Source organism: Trichoplusia ni, chromosome 1, assembly GCF_003590095.1.
Source record: "Trichoplusia ni isolate ovarian cell line Hi5 chromosome 1, tn1, whole genome shotgun sequence".
Lineage (NCBI taxonomy): Eukaryota > Metazoa > Arthropoda > Insecta > Lepidoptera > Noctuidae > Trichoplusia > Trichoplusia ni.
Window position 1 is genome coordinate 10,422,154 of NC_039478.1, and position 18,553 is coordinate 10,440,706.

The 18,553-nt window shown below is 34.0% G+C and overlaps 1 protein-coding gene across 2 annotated transcripts in view; it reads right to left on the reverse strand.

The window, feature by feature from the left end:
• Nucleotides 1-18,553, reverse strand: part of LOC113494196 (uncoordinated protein 58-like) — a 309,932-nt gene that overhangs the window by 62,362 nt on the left and 229,017 nt on the right. The gene's annotated exons all lie outside the window — the stretch shown is intronic.

Sequence of the window (18,553 nt, forward strand, 5' to 3'; positions counted from 1 at the left end):
TGATTACGTAAAGCCTCTTTTGAAGCAGGTATTTACAGATAAATTAACTTTAAAACAAAATTTAACACATATTTCACCTGCCATCCTTGTTAGACATTTGCTAACAGAAAGAGATGAGGGTATAACAAGTATATTCGTATTTCTGTTCTTCACAATAACGTTTAATAACCCATGGGGATACCCAACTCAGAGTAGACGTGATATGGAAATTTCAACTTACTCTGTGGAAACATAAAGTTCTTTATAGTTTAACTGTAATAAAAGGAATGAATGTTATTTTTTATTGTATGATTCCTGCCAACTATTACTGCACATTGTAAAATACTTCTTTTTCGTGTTGAGTCTCGCGTCGAGAATAAAAGCATCCTTGTGGTCTGAAGAAAAGTTAGAAATATAATTTAGACAAATGTACCTTGGTCAATTTTTCAAGTGGATAAAACCCAATGGATTCGCTTTACAACCATGGCATACCATGGAAGATAGACCGATGATTTAAAAAGGTTCGGACCGAACCGGGTGTCGTTGCGCAACTTGGAGGCTTATGTTCAGCAATAGGCTGAAGTGATAGATAATGTATCAAATCATGTCGATCATTCAACACTTTCAAATGAATACAAGCATATTCTTTTGGAAACGTATAAATTGGGTGTGTCAAAAATACATCATTTAATTTTTCGCCTTGAGTGTTCGATTCTGCTTTTGTTAGGCTATTCACACAAAACAATTCAAAGGCGTATTTGGAAACAATTTTTCAAGAGTTACTGGTAACAACTAAATTGACATTAGAATTGAAGTAACCCTTGCAGTACCAGCACTCCCATCACTGATACACCCAAAACGACCTAATCATAAAACCAAAAAACAAAATAAAAACTAACCAGCGTATACAAATCTTCTAACAGTACCGCAGTAAACAAATAGGGTAGTTAATCTTTGGTTTAATGTATCGTTGCGATCAGTGAATAGGTTCCAGGAACAAATGGCATGGAAAAGGGTTTCGGGGCCGAAGTAACAAATAACAGACAAATGGTGTCGCCTAAGCGCTTGTGAACAGACCCGATGATTTTATAGTTCGAGGAAGTTAGAAGGTATAGTCGTGCAACTTTTGTAAAAGTCGAGAAGATATTTTTTTTGGTAGGTTTTGAGAAAATTGAGTTTGTTGAATTGGGTTTAATTATTGATAAGATATATTCCACTGATGATGATGAATCATTTCTGAATGTCAGTGATAGTAGATGACTTGCAAATAGCGATGTTACATAGAAACCAACGGACATTGAAGTAAGGACTTATAAGTAATCGTGTAAAATATGTGAAACATGATATAGATATTTTAAATAAAAAATATTTTTTAGTATTATTGTTTAGTAATTAATAAAAATACATAAGTAAAGATAAAAATATCCCAAATTATAATAAGAATTTCAACAGACCAATAACATTAAATTGTAATATTTTCTCTATAATCGACGATCATAATCTCCATAATTCATTTTTTAATCCTAAATCTAATCGCTCGTCTATACAAAACCCATTTGTGAAAATTCTAATTACCAACGCTCAACGGAATCCAGGCTCTGTAATAAATAAAGCCATCTAAATAGGTTTCAGGACCTGCGTCCTTATTTATTCCGGATTATTTATTACTAAAAGAGTTATGTTGTCGTTTTTCTACCTTTTCGCGACATTTACAAGGTATAGGGTCCATTACATCGCGAGAAGTTGCTCGTTTAAAAGTTTCTTTATCGTTAACTGTTTTAGCTTGATTTAAATTGTTTTTGTTGGAAGTACTAAGTTTAGTACCTAAAAAAATTAAAGAATTGCTACATAAACAGGATTTTTTTTGATATAACAAGCCCGCCAAACATTCCCTCAGCATTACATCTCCTATACATCAGGATCAACAATTGTTACTATGAAAAACAGAAAGTCTACTCCTACGACTTAAAGTAAAGCTTAATATGGACGTGGAAGCGTGACAGCGCATCGAATGACATAAAACGGCATCCCTCTGGACGAGGAATACGCCAATAAATTGTAATTTCTAAAAAAAATATGGATTTTCCGAAAGTTGACCAGGCTCTGTGGCATACACCTGGGGAGTGGGCAATGTCCAATAGTCAACTCAACGATTTGATGACAATGATGATTCCAGAAGTCCAACAATACACTTATTTAATTCCTCACGTAAACCCATTAAAATAAATTAAAATCCAGGATTAAATCTTCTACTCTTATCGCAGTAATGAGATCCATAGAAAATTGTGGCCCAATTTAGAGTTAAAACCGCATAGTAATCTAACGATTCATTAATTCTAACTGCGGCTTTGACTGGCTTAAACTTGACACTTTTGAACTGTTTGTGTCGCGAATCTTTCACATTGCTTCCTTCTTATGTTGGAAGGGTTTAGAAATTATAATTTTCAAAAATTCTCACTTCTGAAAAAACGGTTTTATGGAAAGTAGAATTTCAATCTTGAGATTTGGTTTAGAAGAAATTAGACCCAAAAGCTATGAATCACAAAAACGTATTTCTCCTAAAGTTAAACACTCACCCTTTCTAGGTAAACGCTCAGATCGTTTGTATAAATCTAAACGAGAGACTCGTAAACCACAATAAATATTTAGAAGCTCATATAAATCTGCCTTCATATTACAATCTTGAGATAAACATCACCCGCATTCCGGCTCGTAGGACCAGGCGGTCCTAAATTCCAAGTAATATCCGATTCATGTTCCAACCTTCGATACAAATTTAGTGTAACTTCTCGAAACTTGTATACAATAATGCCATATGTTTGATAAATCATTCATATATAAACTTGCCAAGGGAAGGGCAGTAATCGAAGAATTTATGGACGTCTCAACGACCGTCGAAATGTCGATTGGACGATTCTTGTTTGACGAATTGTTCATTTTCTTTTGTATTACATCCTTTATTTTATCTTCTAGTCGAGATGAAGATCCATTTATCATTTTAACGACTTTTTGAGAAAATATCGGGCTTATTACGAAGCTTTTTTCAGATACTTCCATATCATTTTTAATATTTTTGTTATAAATTATGATATTGATGATATAATCGTATAGCGCATGTGTTATGTTCAGCGATTATTAGGTAAAGGTTGGGATACATTTACAGGCCTGTGTAAGATCCATGAAATTGTTAAGATGTACAAAAATGATAGTTAAGTTATCAACAGGACATACATTGTCCTCGAAAGTATACTTAAATATAATATGTTATTAAGGAATATCATTAAATCTTGTTGTGGTAAATCTTCTAAGTTGAATCTTAAGTGTGTCTTAATACACACTCAAAGATGTAGCACATTGGATATAAAAAGCTGCTCAAATGTTTTAAGGTCACTCGTAGCATTGAACTTTGGTAAAAATCCATCTAAATCCAATTCTTGATTGAAAATAGTAAGAACTCATTTTGATCAAAGTAACGAAAATGTTGAGATTTTTATTTAAAAATATTTGTGTTGCTTTTGAATTATACATTTACGAGTGACTTACTGCCAATACTACTGTAGCTAGAAAAATAATGTTTACTAGCTTACCAAAAGGAAAATATTCTGTTCATTACAATAAAAATATCTAATTAGAATCACAGAATGAGAATATTCTGAACGAAATACTAGTTCATTACAAAAAGATTGAATCAAAACAAAAAAGGACAAAATCTTCCAACACCCCGAACCTAAGGACCAAACGAACAACAACGAAAAAGACAAACAATCCCACAATTTGAACTAAATAAAGCCATTGCAAATTGCGGCTAAAACTTATCCCACGAATAAAGTAAAACTGTAAGATAAAACTCATTTTGACACCACACAATAGAAAACTTGTTACTTTACATTCGAGAACTGCAACTCCCACTACTCGTGACAAAACAAAATGACGCAGAGTGTAATCCGACTAACTGAATGGAATTTACATAGCTCTCTTAATACGAAGACGGTTGAGTTGAATAGAAAACAATGTGTTGCACAATTGTATATGGTTTTGTAGGTAAGCTATTTGATGCTGTGGAAATTGAAATTTTCTGTCGAGAATTGTTATAGGATTGTGGGTAAGAAATTCTACTTATGAAGGTAGGAGGTTAGGAGTAACTTGGTGGTTTGGGTTAAAGGCTTGGTTTCCAACATTTGAGAAGTAGCTGACATTGCGATGAGCGACTTAATAAGGAACTTTTTAACTGAAATGAAGAGCCGATAATAACATAGGTTTTTTGTAAATACTGCGAATAAGTATTTCGAGATTTTTACTAGCAATTATAGTGATCATCGCTTTTACACGTTCTGTTTTTGAGAACGATCGAGTCGTAACTAAAAATCCACAACTACCTATTTACCGGGAAAAACCGATAAACTTTAGAACCAAAATACAAAATAAATCAATAACTTGAATAGCATAAAGCGAAAAGAACAGAAGAGACAAATTCACCACAGAAACATGCACAAACAGAAAAACAGTAGACAGGCGAAAACCTCGAAAAAATCCAATCTATACCTCATGCAGTGAAACGATTTAAACAGATTGAGGAGACAAAAAAGTCGCAGTTCCGTCATCCCTTTGTCTCCAACGGTACGGGATTTAATCGTATTTGTCTCGCAAATATAGATCTTTTTAGCATCCCATTGTTTCGAGGAATTTCGGTTGATACTTTTTATTTTTTAATTCGTGATGAAGTGGATTCTGAGTGGACAGCTATTTTTAAGTCTTTAATGTTTTTTGGAAGACGTCGATTTTAGTGTTCTATTGGATTTTAAATTAATGTTATTTAGATTATTATGTTTATAGAGAATGATTTTTGCCTCAAAAAGGGTCATTGTTGCTTATGTCATTGCTTATTAAGAATGGTTGTATCAATGCACAACATAATAAGATACTTCTTAGAAGTATTTAGAAAAACTTTGTCAGAAGTCGTTAATTTAAGTTTTTGGGTGATTTGAAATTAATATTTCTTAATTTCTCTAATCATTGCATAATATCCAGAAGTAATATCCATAATATCCAATATTTCAAAGCAAGTGTTTTTATTTCTTCCATTAATCATCTAATAAGATTTTGTCAGAATGAACTAATTGATTTGGAGAATTTATACTCCAGATGCATTATATCCAAGACTAGCTGTTGCCCGCGACTTCGTCTGCGTGATTTTCAAGATGTGAAAAACTATGAAGTTTAATAATAACGATCATCGCAAAAATGTAATACAATATTGAAAATGAAACACTTTTTTTACATTTTAAGCTTGCTTTTTTTTCTAAATTATAATGAATCTTGAGCAGCCCAAAGACTATCAAATGTTTGAATCAAACACATTTCATCGTTTACGATACTATCCTGGTGTCAAATATTTCACAGCTGTTTTAATGACTTTTTGTTATTTAATCCAAAAAAGAGGGGCTTATAACTTTGACATATCTGCCTGCCTGCCCGTCTGTCTGTGACATCATAGCTTCCGAACGTATTGTACATTTTTTTTAATTTAAACTTGAATTATGTGCGAGTGTTCGTTAAGACATGTTTGACAAATCGAGCCGTTTAAAAATTGGGGGTGCAAGTATAAAAAATAACAGAAGGTATAACTCAGTCTTAGCACTTCTGCTAAAAATGTTTTACTTTCGAGGGTTTCCATTTTCTAATTGGGTGGGTTATGATTTTCGAGCACGTCTGTTCCTTGGCCGGCCTACACCTGAAATTGTTAGACGGATTATGATAGTGATTATGAGGTATCATAAAATTATTATTGTACTGTAACCAAAGAGGTATCCAGAACCATATTACTGAGGCCCCGGTGTCCGTTCGTCTGTCTGTCACCTGGCTGTTTCTCAGGAACAGTGATAGCCAGACAGTTGTTATTTTCACACACGATGTTTTCTGACGATATAAATAAGATGTCAAATTATTTTGTGGACGGAGCTGGTGAAGTGAGAGTCGGGCTCGGTAACTGTGGATGTTATAGGATATGTCTAATTTGTGATGTTACGACAAAGCAAAATATGAACATAAAAGTGACTTCATGCGCATGAATTCTATTTACTGTACCAATTTACAAAGAAAAAATACGTATTTTATTCGTTAACCTACCTGACGATCATTGAAGTAAAATACCGTCATCTCTACTGCATAAATGGAACTTAAATAAAGACTACATGAGGTTGGTTATGAGGTTATGCTGTCGATACCGACAGCCAAAATGAATCTTCCAGACATTGTATGACGGATGTAAGTGCTGATAGCTACACGCTATTATCAGCCTTATTGGAGAAATTTCCAAAAATATGTTTCTAATCCTCGTCGGCTTAGCTTTGGGATTTCAGAAACTCATTCAGTCTCGTTCCTTCCCCTGTTTTTACCAGGCTACGAAAGAACAAAATTTTAAATAAGTAGAGATTACAATAAATTGTTAAAGGAATCTTTGGAAAGGCCACGTGTGCGTTCTCTGTAATGGCGGATGTAGACCAATCAAATCGTTAAAATATTGAAAAATCCCAGGTATCAGAAGACATAGTTCTATCAATAGATACGTAATGTCAAAAACCTTCTAGCGTACGCTTTTATTCATTGATAGCTTTGGTCTCATAGATCTTTCACATTGCATACCTATTCTGAAGTTTTTATGCAAGTTTTCTGGGCTTTTCTATCCGAAATACTTTTGGCCTATGTAATGTTGCAAATTTAAGAAAACATTATTTCATTGTTTGAAAGGCTTTTTTTTGTTTGAAAGTTTATATTTTTGTTGCTAGTTGTTACAGATGAACCAAGGTAATATAATTAACTGTGTCGTTCAGTAATTTATTATTATGCATAATTATAGATGAGATCAATGTGAACTACACGCACTACTACTTTATCTTAAAGTAGCATCGCCAACATTACCGAGCTAAAAACATAGGTATATACACCTATCGTAAATAAACACAAAATCATATTACGGCATTCCACATTTGAACTTGAGTCATTTTAGTACACCAATAAAAATAAAAATAATTTAAGTTCCTTTGTTTCAAGAATGTACCGATTACGAAGTAACATTTGCATCAAAAGAATAATAATAAACGTATTAATAGTTTATGTTTTTCTTATTTTAATCATTGTCGCGCTAGGTCTACATTAAACTTGAAACAGAATAAAATGACTCATTTTGTGAAATTGATTTACTTTCGAAAAAATATATTATTGCTCTGCCAAAAGTCTTAAGATAAATAGCGTGATGTTTTTTGAGTAAATTGATGACCGTGCTGCCTACTACTCAATGGGGTGAAAATACACTTCATAATTGTATTACACGATGATACGGGTGAGTCCAAAAATTTAAAACTTTACTGCTCATGCCCCCTACATAGTAGCGTTATGGTTTTTGTATATTTGTTGTATCATGTGTACGATAAGGTTCATGCAAAATTTGAACGAAATATATTCAGTAGTTTATGAGATAATTTGATATTTGTGTACAGATATAAAAGGCTCCTGCTCACCCCCTGTAACGAAATGTGAGATAATAAGTAAAAAGTATGTTGACCGGACCTCTTGTTGATATTCTCTGAAAATTTGAATCAAATCTATCCAGTACTTTCCGAGATCTTTCCGGGCATACATACAGACAAACAGACAAACAGACAAACAGACAAAAATTCTAAAAATCATATTTTCGGCATCGGAATCGTTCGTAGACCACCCTGCAATTATTCTTTTTTAAAAATATTCAATGTACAGTTTTCACTTTTCTACAATTTTATTATATGTATAGATTAAATTTCGTAAATAATATTATATTATACTTTTACTTTCGCAATTTAAAGTCTAGTCTAGGATTGTCCTAAATAGCTAAAATTCGCATTTTAATATTAAAATAAACATTTTGAAACTTCAACGGATTTCAACATCGGCCGCCATATTGCAAATAATGGCATCTGCAGCCGAGCGATATTTTCCCGCGTCAATTCTGTTTGGCGACAGCCTTATTGATTTTGTTCTATTGTTCCTTTTATAGTTTGTTTAATCCCTTAGTTATAGAAAATTGTATTTTTATGTATTCAACGTTTTTCATTCTAGAACACTTTTTCAATACTTTTTTGTTGATTTTAAATAGGTTTGGCTAAAGCGGCGGTTACTGAAACAAAAAACTATGTGTTATTGTTTTTGTATTAAAATATATTTGATTTCTACCCATATTCCAGTCAGTTAATCATACATAACAATTCACACATATCAACGTATAATACTTCTGTGATATAAAAAAAAAACAACAAAAATTAAACCGTAAAACTGTCATAACCAGATCATACATAATTTTTTCCCCAATATCCCGAGCAGACAATAAAAAAATATTTGTAAAAGCCAATCACTTTTTTTAGATAGACACCAATTGCCTTCCTCGTTTTTATTACGTTTGAGTTCATAACTAATATTTATGTTTTTTAATACTTTTTTGTATTGAGCGTTATTTCGCAAACGGTGAGATTTTTATTGACTACCTGTTTTCAAAAAAAGAAAACGGAAAAAAGGAATTTAATACTGGCGTCGCAGGTTTACAAACATTCAAACCACGTGCACAAAGGCACCCAGACTCAGGGCAAACATTCTTGGATGACATAAATGCTTGTCCTATGCGGGGATGGAACCCGCGACACGTCACGTACAGTGGCTTTGGCATGGTGGTTTCAACCACTCCTTTTAATTTTAAGTATGATTTTGAAGTTAGGTTTTGGAAGTCACTGTGTTGCTGTTTGAGTCGCAGAACAATTTTGCCTCTCCTGAAAATACCAATCAATGCTGAAATTTTGTTAACGACTCGACGATTGCTTTTCTCGATGATAATGATTAAGTTTTTAGATTGATCAAGATTTGGAAAATACGATTTTCATCCAAAACAGATGCTTTTTGTTTGGCTCTGAGGCTCACTCAAAGTACTTAAGATGACGTTATCTATTCAGATCCTTAAATTTTACATAGGGACTGCAAAAAAAGTTACATTTTACGATCTACTTAAAATGCACGCACACACTTTATTTTACAACGCACTTTAACTTTTTTTGCTGAACGTACACAATGAAATGGCGTTGGGCGGGTAACGTCAGAAAAATAACGCAGGCTTGTTTTAGTCCCGTTAACACGTTACGTAGATTTACCGACATATCCGGTAATATAGCATGTTTGCATGGCGGGAAACGTGTGGTGTGGCTAAAGGTGTTGCAAATGGAAGGAGTCAGTTATGTAATTTGTCCGTAACTATTATTACAAGCTGTGGTAATATATGTCTTTGTATCTGATTAGGTTAGCGATTGGCAATTTTAATTGGGATTTCTTGCAAATACTTATTTTTGGCGACTAAATTTATAAAGGGAGAATACAATTTTAAGTTAAAGTGAATATTGTTGGATAATGCGCTTCAGAAAAAAAAACTAAAAAAGAAACGCTTTGAAACAAAAATAAATGTTATAACTGAAAAGTTTAGCACATTAAATGTTAATAAAAAAACATTTAAATAAAATAATAACAAAAATATGCGAGAAACCGACATATCTGCTTGTATGTAACGTCCTGAGCAAAAGTTAAAAAAAAAACCACTTTACAAAAAAGAAAGGAGTTCGACAAGAGATTGACACTGCACCAAAATGTTCCCGTTAAGATAGCCTCCCTAGATTAGGTGTTAGACATTTTCCCTCCCGGAATTCTGCACGATATTGTGAGGAAATTCCCGAAGCAAGCTTCCTGCTGAGAATGGGATGCAACAATGTGTTACTACCTATTTTTATTTGAATGATACTGTAAGTGCTGAAACATTTTTAGAAAACGTTGTAAAGCGGAAATGTTATAGTGGAAATGGACATGACTGTGTAACTTAGATTTTTGAAAGAATAAACGGAAAATTCGAAATAGGATGGTCTAAATCTTAAAAACCAAAAAATAGGAAACGTTGCTATTCTTTTCAAGTTTAAGATGATCCAAAATGCCATGCATGGAAAAAAAACTAGCAACCTGGAAGACCCCATAGACTCTTTAAGGTTCAAAGTTTGTATAAGAGTTCCCTGATTTAAAAGTTATTTCAATTATAAAAAGCGTAGTCTATAATATTAAGTTGTAACACTTTTTTCACTTCTCCTAAAGCTTTTTTTTAACCCAGTGTTCCAAATTACGCAACATCTATAGGGCGTTGTCGTGCAGTTTGATCCGGACGACTTGTTGCCCGACAAATCGGTCAACCTGTTGCGAAACATGTGTCAGCTACACGGTTGTACCGCCGACACATTTACCGTTAAAAGGTTCATTTGTCACCAGGCCACAGGGGTGTAAAAAGCCCCAAGTCGTTTACAGCACTTTGTGGATGTCGATAAATATGTTTGTATCAAGCTCTATTAGATGGGGATTCGCTTAGACTTCTTCATACGCTTTTCTCAAATGAATCCCCTTGTGTCGTTAACTTTTGGACGAAAAAATGGAAAGCAAAATTCCCAGTTCAAAATATTCGTCCTTTTTAATTAAATTCTGTAACATTTGAGAATATTCCAAACCAGTTGTAGTCGTTACGACACTAGGTCTTTAAGCCGGGAAAGGAAATCTAGCTGACCACAATGCAACGTTTTAGTACAGAATTACATTTGCTTCGTTTCTCGTGGCTTATTCCTATTACTTTCGGTAGGATTGGAAGCAGTAAGTGTTACAACGACACGATTATAGAAATGTTTATCATTAACAATGTTGTTTAAAAATACGGCGACATTTTAGATGTTAATACTTATTTACTGTTCAACTGTTCACTGTTTTTAATTCAGATTCGATTCGCCAAACTCACTGTGAATAACATGTCGCTTATTCAGTCCCCGCGTAGGAAATGTATTTTTGTGATCCTCAAATGTTAGTTCCACTTCTCTGTGCACGTGACTTGAATTTGAAAGAAGAAAGAAAGAAAGAAAGAAGAAACTCGAACTTTTCGACATACATACGCGTGAGTTAACCGTTGCATCATTTAAAAATGAATCAGTCTCGCGATGGTTACTATAAAATACTCCAGAATCGTTAGACAATGGACTCACGCAACAGTTCCAATGCAAGGGGCGGGAATCAACTCGGAATATTACTGTCAGTGGACGACGGTATCTTGATCTCGTTTTCTATATACTAATCCATTTCCCTGTTTTTATCTTAGAAAACTTGCTCCATAAACAGACGTTACATTGTTTTTCATCCAACATAAAAGAAAATTAATAGTAGAAGTCTCCAAGATAGTTTTATCCAGGGTAGTCGATGTTTTTGCTAGAAATGTTAGTGCCGAGGCAAATGTTTGGGTGAAGACGAATGGGTTTGGATGTAATACAGATAAGACGTGAGGATTTGAGGGAACTATATTGACTGTCCTGAATGTACGCGCACTTAATCAACGGACAGTCCGTTCAATGTACATATCTGCTTGTCCTAAAGGCAGCCATCTTTTTCGTTTATTTTGTTGACCAAAATATTGGAAAAAATGTTTGTCCGCTGGAAAGTATTAAAACAAATTTTGTTTTAAGCCTGGAATGCAAACAAATTTTGAATCATATCTGAGTTACACCGTAAAATTATATTAATGTGATATTATTTTGAAGTGCTATTGAGTTAATATGCCCAAATGGTAGTACTAATGCATATCTCAGTTAATTTTTCAAATTTTTAAAACTTAGTTGATTTTTCAAATAGCCACACCACAATCATCTTGGGCTAATCCTACTATTCACCAATAACTCAAAACCACATTTAATTCTGAACTTTAATAACCTTTCCAAAGATTCAAAATTAAGTTTCCAAGACTGATCCTCAAATCCTTTAGATGCTGAATATAATGGCTTAAGCTTCATAAATTGGCCCATAAAGTTGTTAATTGTCGTCGTATCATCAAAACACTCGATGGCACATGTCGTTTCACTTTCTGGCACTAAACCTGTGTAATGACGTGACCGCTTCGCTTCTCCAAATTAACTGCCTTTGCTTACCATTAAAGTTGGGCAGACGGGCGGTTTGAACGTCGCGTTTTTGACGTCGATTCTCTATGGTAAAAGGGACTCTTTGTGTTAGTGACGCTGATTCCATTTTGGAGGTTAGTGAGCGTGGGTCAAGCTTATTTTTAAACAACTATTATTTTGGAATTTTATAGTTTCTATTAGAATGACCTAAGGCAAAGAGATCAGATAACCAGTAAGTAGCCACTGTCTGTATTCTGCATACAGTTAGAAAAGAAGACGACTCCAATAAAGTTGGGAACACTCTAGACAAAGATGAGACATTCGATGAGATGATGATGAGACGAATATAATATTTGTGCAAATAAAAAATTGACCTGAGACAGGACTCGAATCAACAAACCGTTCTCTCCGAGGTTTAAATGTTTCCTCTAAATCATTTTTAATGAATTGAATTGAGACTTCATAATGACAGATTTTTAAGTAGTAGTAAAAGTATGGAGATCAAAAATCCCGCTCGTCTGCTCCCCAACTTAATTATGTCATTCTAAATTCTAATGTGTAATTGATGCAAATTTTAAAGGGTCTAAAAGGTACAGGTAAAATACTTAGACTAAAGCTGAGCCAAAGTTTAGGCGGTATAATAAATTCTGTAACTTCATGTGTTGAGTTCACGATTATTTTGTTTGGAACAACGTTACTCAGATTATGTGGCAAACAGAAGCGACAGTTTATAGAGTCGTTCCAATATGGGTAGAAGTGGGCCATATTTCAGTACCTAAATAATCATCATTAGTTAAAGCGACAAAGCGGGATCGCGAGTCAAAACTAGTTATACTCGGGAGCCCTCCACCACGTTAGTTCATGACTCAGGACTCTGGTTAGGTTCCAAACTAGTCGGGCAATATCTGTAAATACGCGTGAGTAAACCGTTGCGTATAAGAATCATTCCCTCGAAAGTTATTGTCAAAAGCCATCTGTTTCTCTGCTACAAGAACATCGACGGATGGATAAATCTCTTAAACACCTTCTCGACGATATATTTTGGGCTGGAATTCAAATCTTGCGCTGTATTCGCATTTTTCTGTTGATATTTCCCTCTGTGAAGCATACGCATGTTCTCGTAAAAAGCTGATCAATAAAAGACGCCTTTTGGCAGGATGACCTGTTTATTCTGGCAAACTATTGTTGTGCACCTGTTTGAAGTTAAGGTTCTGTGCGATAGTTAATCTTTGTTCACGATGTAGGTGTTTGAAAGATATTCGGGGACAAAGTACTTTAAGTAAGATACCGATTTTGTTGACGCGTGTTCGCTGATCCCCAAGTTTCTAGTTTAGACTTAACTAAGTCGGGATAGGCTAGATTGCTTCTAGAATACTTAGTTTGTTAAATTAGGAGAAGGTTTCCTTTTATTTGTAGGTGGTAATTTTATTTCGTATTGACAGTCGTTACGGGTAGTCAGAAGGTAGAAAGTGTGACAACCAGTCTAATTATGGGGTGCCGTGTTGCCCAGGTAACTGGGTTGAGGAGGTCAGGCACAGGCATAGGCAGTAGCTCCTTGTAAAACATTGTTTAAACGGAACCGTCACCATGCCACATCTCATAAACCGTATTTAATTGCTAGACAATTGAAATATTAACACATGATGATGCTACTGCATCTATAACAACAAATACTAAAAATAAAAATTAATTGTCATAAATTTCGAATTGTCATAAATAACAAACCCAACCGATTTGTTCATTTTAAGCATATTGTGTACGAAACCCTCTGTGTCAGGACTTCAATTCGCTCTTGACAAGTTTCGTACTCTAAAAACACCACTAATTAGCAATCACTTCTGACTTTATATTCATGAAAGCAGTAACTATTTTATATTTTCAATTTCACAAGGACCCGCACCCTAAATTGACATTAAAAGTTCCAAAATGTCAGGAACAGAGTTAGTTGAATTTAATTTTAATTATTTAGAAACATGTTTAGAACTTAAAGTTTGATACTTGCTAACAAAAGTTTGACGCTATTATGTTGACCCAGATGGCGGTAAATAGGCAGACATAGATATAACTAGATTTAGTCGGTTAGGTAATTTCGGACCTCAGTATTGAGCTGATATTTTTAGGAAAGTTCGATGACACATACATAATTTCAGTTTGCAACATTTATGAGTTGAAAAAAAAAACGTGATAAAGATGTTCTTAAACGTTTTGTCAATGGTGTCTTTAAATTCAGAAAGTACAAAAAACTTCAAAAAGTCACATTAGTACTTTGCCTAATTGCGGTCAAATCTGCACCTCGTGCAAATCCTTGCAAGAACCGCGAGGGCACCATGACAACTCTATAATTGAAATAACTATGCGAAACTTGACTGATTGAAACACACTTCTAAGCAATCTGTTTCAGTATTCAACGCTTAAAATGACGAAACAATTGATAACCTGATGAAAAACCCAAAGCTTGACTGCTGCAAACCACCGCCAAAAAAAAACGATTACTCATCTAAATCCTGCTCTAAATAACTGAATAAAATCCGGAACAAAACAAAAGAAAGAAACAAGCTAATTACATCCAACTTCTACTTTTATAAATACAACTTTTGCATAGATACAGAACTTCTTACGGAGTAACAGCTCATTTTGTAAAATTAACAATATTTAAACAAAAACCTGTAGTTTGTTCGGCTATCTTGCTATTAAAGCTCAAAGTTAAGACCACTATTAAAACTTGGAGGCTTATATGGGTGTTGGTTAAAGCTTGCTGCTTGCGTAATAAATAGGACGGTATTGGCTTAGAATAAAAGAAGGGAAGTTGTGTGCCTAAAATTTCTGCTTTGATGTTTAAATTACAAATATTAATATTATTTTTGAAGGCAATTTCATTCTTTTTAAACGATACCGGTGCCACTGAAGTTTGAAAACTTTCAAGTCACATGCATAAAACACTCTGACTCAGAACAAGCGTTCGTGGATTACCAAAATTCTTGTCAATGTGCATGTGACTTAAATGTTTGTGAAGCCCCCGGAAAACCAGGATTAAATTTCTTCATGCGGGAGTCGCTTTTTTGTTTTTAAACTTTGTAAACACCATCTGAATATTCAAAACACCCAAATTCACAGTTCAATATAATAAGTCCAAATCCCATATTTTTGAAAAAAAAGGACAGCATAGTAGACTTTCCATACAAGCTACACCAAACACTCAAGACACATCTAACATTGTAACCAAAATATCAAAAATGTACTAGTGAATGCAAATTTTCGAGTTTCCAAGATGGCGACCCCATTCCTTATTTACAGCTTGAACACTTGAGTGCATGCAGGTGATATTACAAGGGCACGTTAGCCGCCGTGCAGTGTACGTGTTACAATTTATTTGGAAGTGTATGATGTAAGCGTCCTTTTGTCCGGGTAGGGGCGGAAGGACCAATTTGTACAGCCGATTTTTTTGATTCTTGTAGGTTTATACTATATTTGTGAGGTTATTTTTATTGTAAGCTAATAGATGGTTTGATTTTATATATATTTTACTTACTTAATTACTCTGTTGGCTCAGCGACCCAAATTGTGTCTTGGCCTCTGATACGAGAGAACGCCACCTTACCCGATCCTTCGCCAGTCATATATATTTTAATCTTGCAATATTTAATATATTTTCATATAATCAAGTGTATTTACCAAGGTGTCAATCGTTTGTTATCATTAAAAAATAACACCTCTAAATTGTCTTAAATGAAATTAATTTATTACAATTAAAGTTGCAGAAAAAGTTGCTCCTAATGATTTTAAGATTCGTGAAAGGATTATAAGGAGGAGTTTTCTCATATTTGCGACACTGGGGGCTAAATAAAAGAAATAAAACCGTTTTTAAATACTTCAATTTTAGTACATTTTCCACGAATATTCGCAAAAGTCTTCAAAAAATGTAAATTTAATATAGTCGTAATCGTACAATACTTCGGAAGCAATGATTTTGCTATTATCTTTCATAAATCTTCGTCAAGCAATTTATTACAGATGTTGTGAATTCAATTTGCAATTACCACTTCGCCGCGGACCCAGTAGTGACCTGATTTATTAATAAAAATGTTTAACCATTTCCTTTTGTATTGTAAAATAAATAAAATGTAATATTTTTAATGAAATTAAATGTATAAGTTGATATTGACTCATATTTTTTGTCACACTAAAGAAGAAACCATTTTGGTGAATAGTTTCATTTTTGTGTTTAACTAGTTGTTGCTCGTGGCTTCGCACGCCTAGATTTCGGTTACTGCTGTAAACCGAAGTCGGATAAAAGTAGCCCTGAAGTAAATCAATAGAAATCGATCCAGTCGTTTGGGCTTGAAGAAGTATCAAACGGTAGGTATCACGCATTATGCAAGATCTGCTCACATTTTTTTATGAGTGCAATACCAATGTTTTTTGGGGCAAGTTGAGTGTCGAAAGCAATGATACCTGCAAAGGTATCGAACTGTCGTCACTAAAACCTAAAATAAAACCGCGATAAAATCCTTAAAAAAGGTTTTATTTCAATGTCTAATATTCGCGTAAACCTAAGAAACCACTATAATATATACTATAAAAATCTTGAAATTCCCTATTTTAACAAAGACACAGCCATTAACGTAGTACATTCGACTTAGCACAAAACCGAGCTATAAATCACGTTTAAGATCATTCTTTTATACATAAACGTTCGAAGAGTTCTATTGCCGCGGTCTCTATAGATCTATCCCGGGGTTATTGAAAAGGAAATCATTGTCAGATAGAAGTTATCGTTTCGTGTCAAGGTTTTATGGAGTGAGAACCGACTTTTGATGAAGGAGAACATTGTAGTTAGCTTTTGTTGATTGAGGATGGAGATTTTTTATATAGGCCCCTATTTAGGCATTAACTTAGATAACACACTAAGACTCAAATCAAGCACTCGTTCACAAAAATGCTAGTCCTACGCATTGATCGAATTTGCGACACGTCATGCACAATAGGCTTGGCGTGGACACCTATACCATTCGGCTGTCTGGAAGTAAAAATGTTCGTTGATTACAAAGGTTTGTTAATACATCCACAGTCAAGTATAGAGTTCAATTCGAATCTTACCGCCACTTCGGACCATCATTCAAGACTCCGGTTAGGTCCGAAACTGAACTTAAATTCCTCAATACAGAAGTCGTATTACCAAACAAAATATGAGCATATCCTACAATACAACAACAATAATGTTCGAAAACAGACACCCATTTAAATAAGACCACATTTACCTAGAAATCCGTTCATGGAGGCAGCTTCACAAAATAATCAAATAGACAGCGCAGCTTAGCAAGCCTTGATTCTGCCGTTAATTTTCACGGTCCAGTTGCCACCGTTAATTTGTGCTAGTACAAGCCCAGCCAACATTTATTTTACTTTAGGCAACCGATACAACTCCTTTGCCTCGTTTTATTAAGAGAAATACGAGTTTTTCCATAGCTAATTAAATGAACCAGGCTTTTTAAAGTGAACTAGATTTTCATTTGAATTCTGCTTCCATTTATTTTTATAAATCAGATTCATCTTGCATTAATGATGTTTAGAATATTGAGCACTATATATGTTCTAGGAAAATACAGTAAATTCCAGCTTTTTTTGTCTGGAAGAATATTTGAAAGTATTATTGTATAACAAAACAGAAGATAGCATATTTATTTTGTTCATAAATGAACCATAATGAAAATTGAAAAAGATTTGATTAGGTATCTGAAAAGTATAGTAATTTTTTGTTTCAGGAAATTATAGGAGTGAAAAAATACTGTACTTTTTCATTAAAAAAAAGCCTCTTTTTTTTGGTCCACACTTTCTAGCATTAAAGCCTTCCCTAATTTTGTATCAACGGCTCTCAAACTCTACCCTAATCGCGTCTCTTTTCATTAAAACCATTACGATATCAATATTCAAATCAATTAGTCTACGCAAGGAATTGTTTCTCGATACTAAATTAATACGTATCTGTCACTCGAACAGCCTTCAACCATGTCTTATACTATTACAATCCGTTGCCGCAGTTCCCACAGTTCCATTAAACAATTTATAGGTCAAAATTCACCGGATAACATCCCAAATATCGTAAAACGGTTGACCAGGCAAGATGGCCGGTTGTTAAGTATGAATTTGACATAGTTTTGTCAAAAATCTATATTTACGTACGGCACGTCAAAAAATCTATCACGTATATCTATGGAGTTGAAAAACAACTTGTTCAGTATCGAACACAAACTACTGGGTGGATTTTCTTTTCCCAAAAAAACAAGTTTTTTTTTATAGACTTCATCAACCATTTTCTTAATGGATCGTACCAAAAAAATAATTCTGTAATTCATTTTGTAGCTTGTTCATTTTGTACCTTGAAAAGTTAAAACAAAATTAATTAAAACACACTGTACGGGTTGGTATTTCAATCTGTTTAGTTTTCTCATTAAAGTTGGAAAAATCTAGTTTAGAAAATTTCAGATATGACAGAACCGAACTCTTCACTTCCCAGCCTTAACCTTTGCACCTATACTTTATTTGTTTACGTAGGTACTAAAAAAGGTTAATAATTGTAAAATCAATCAATCAAAAAA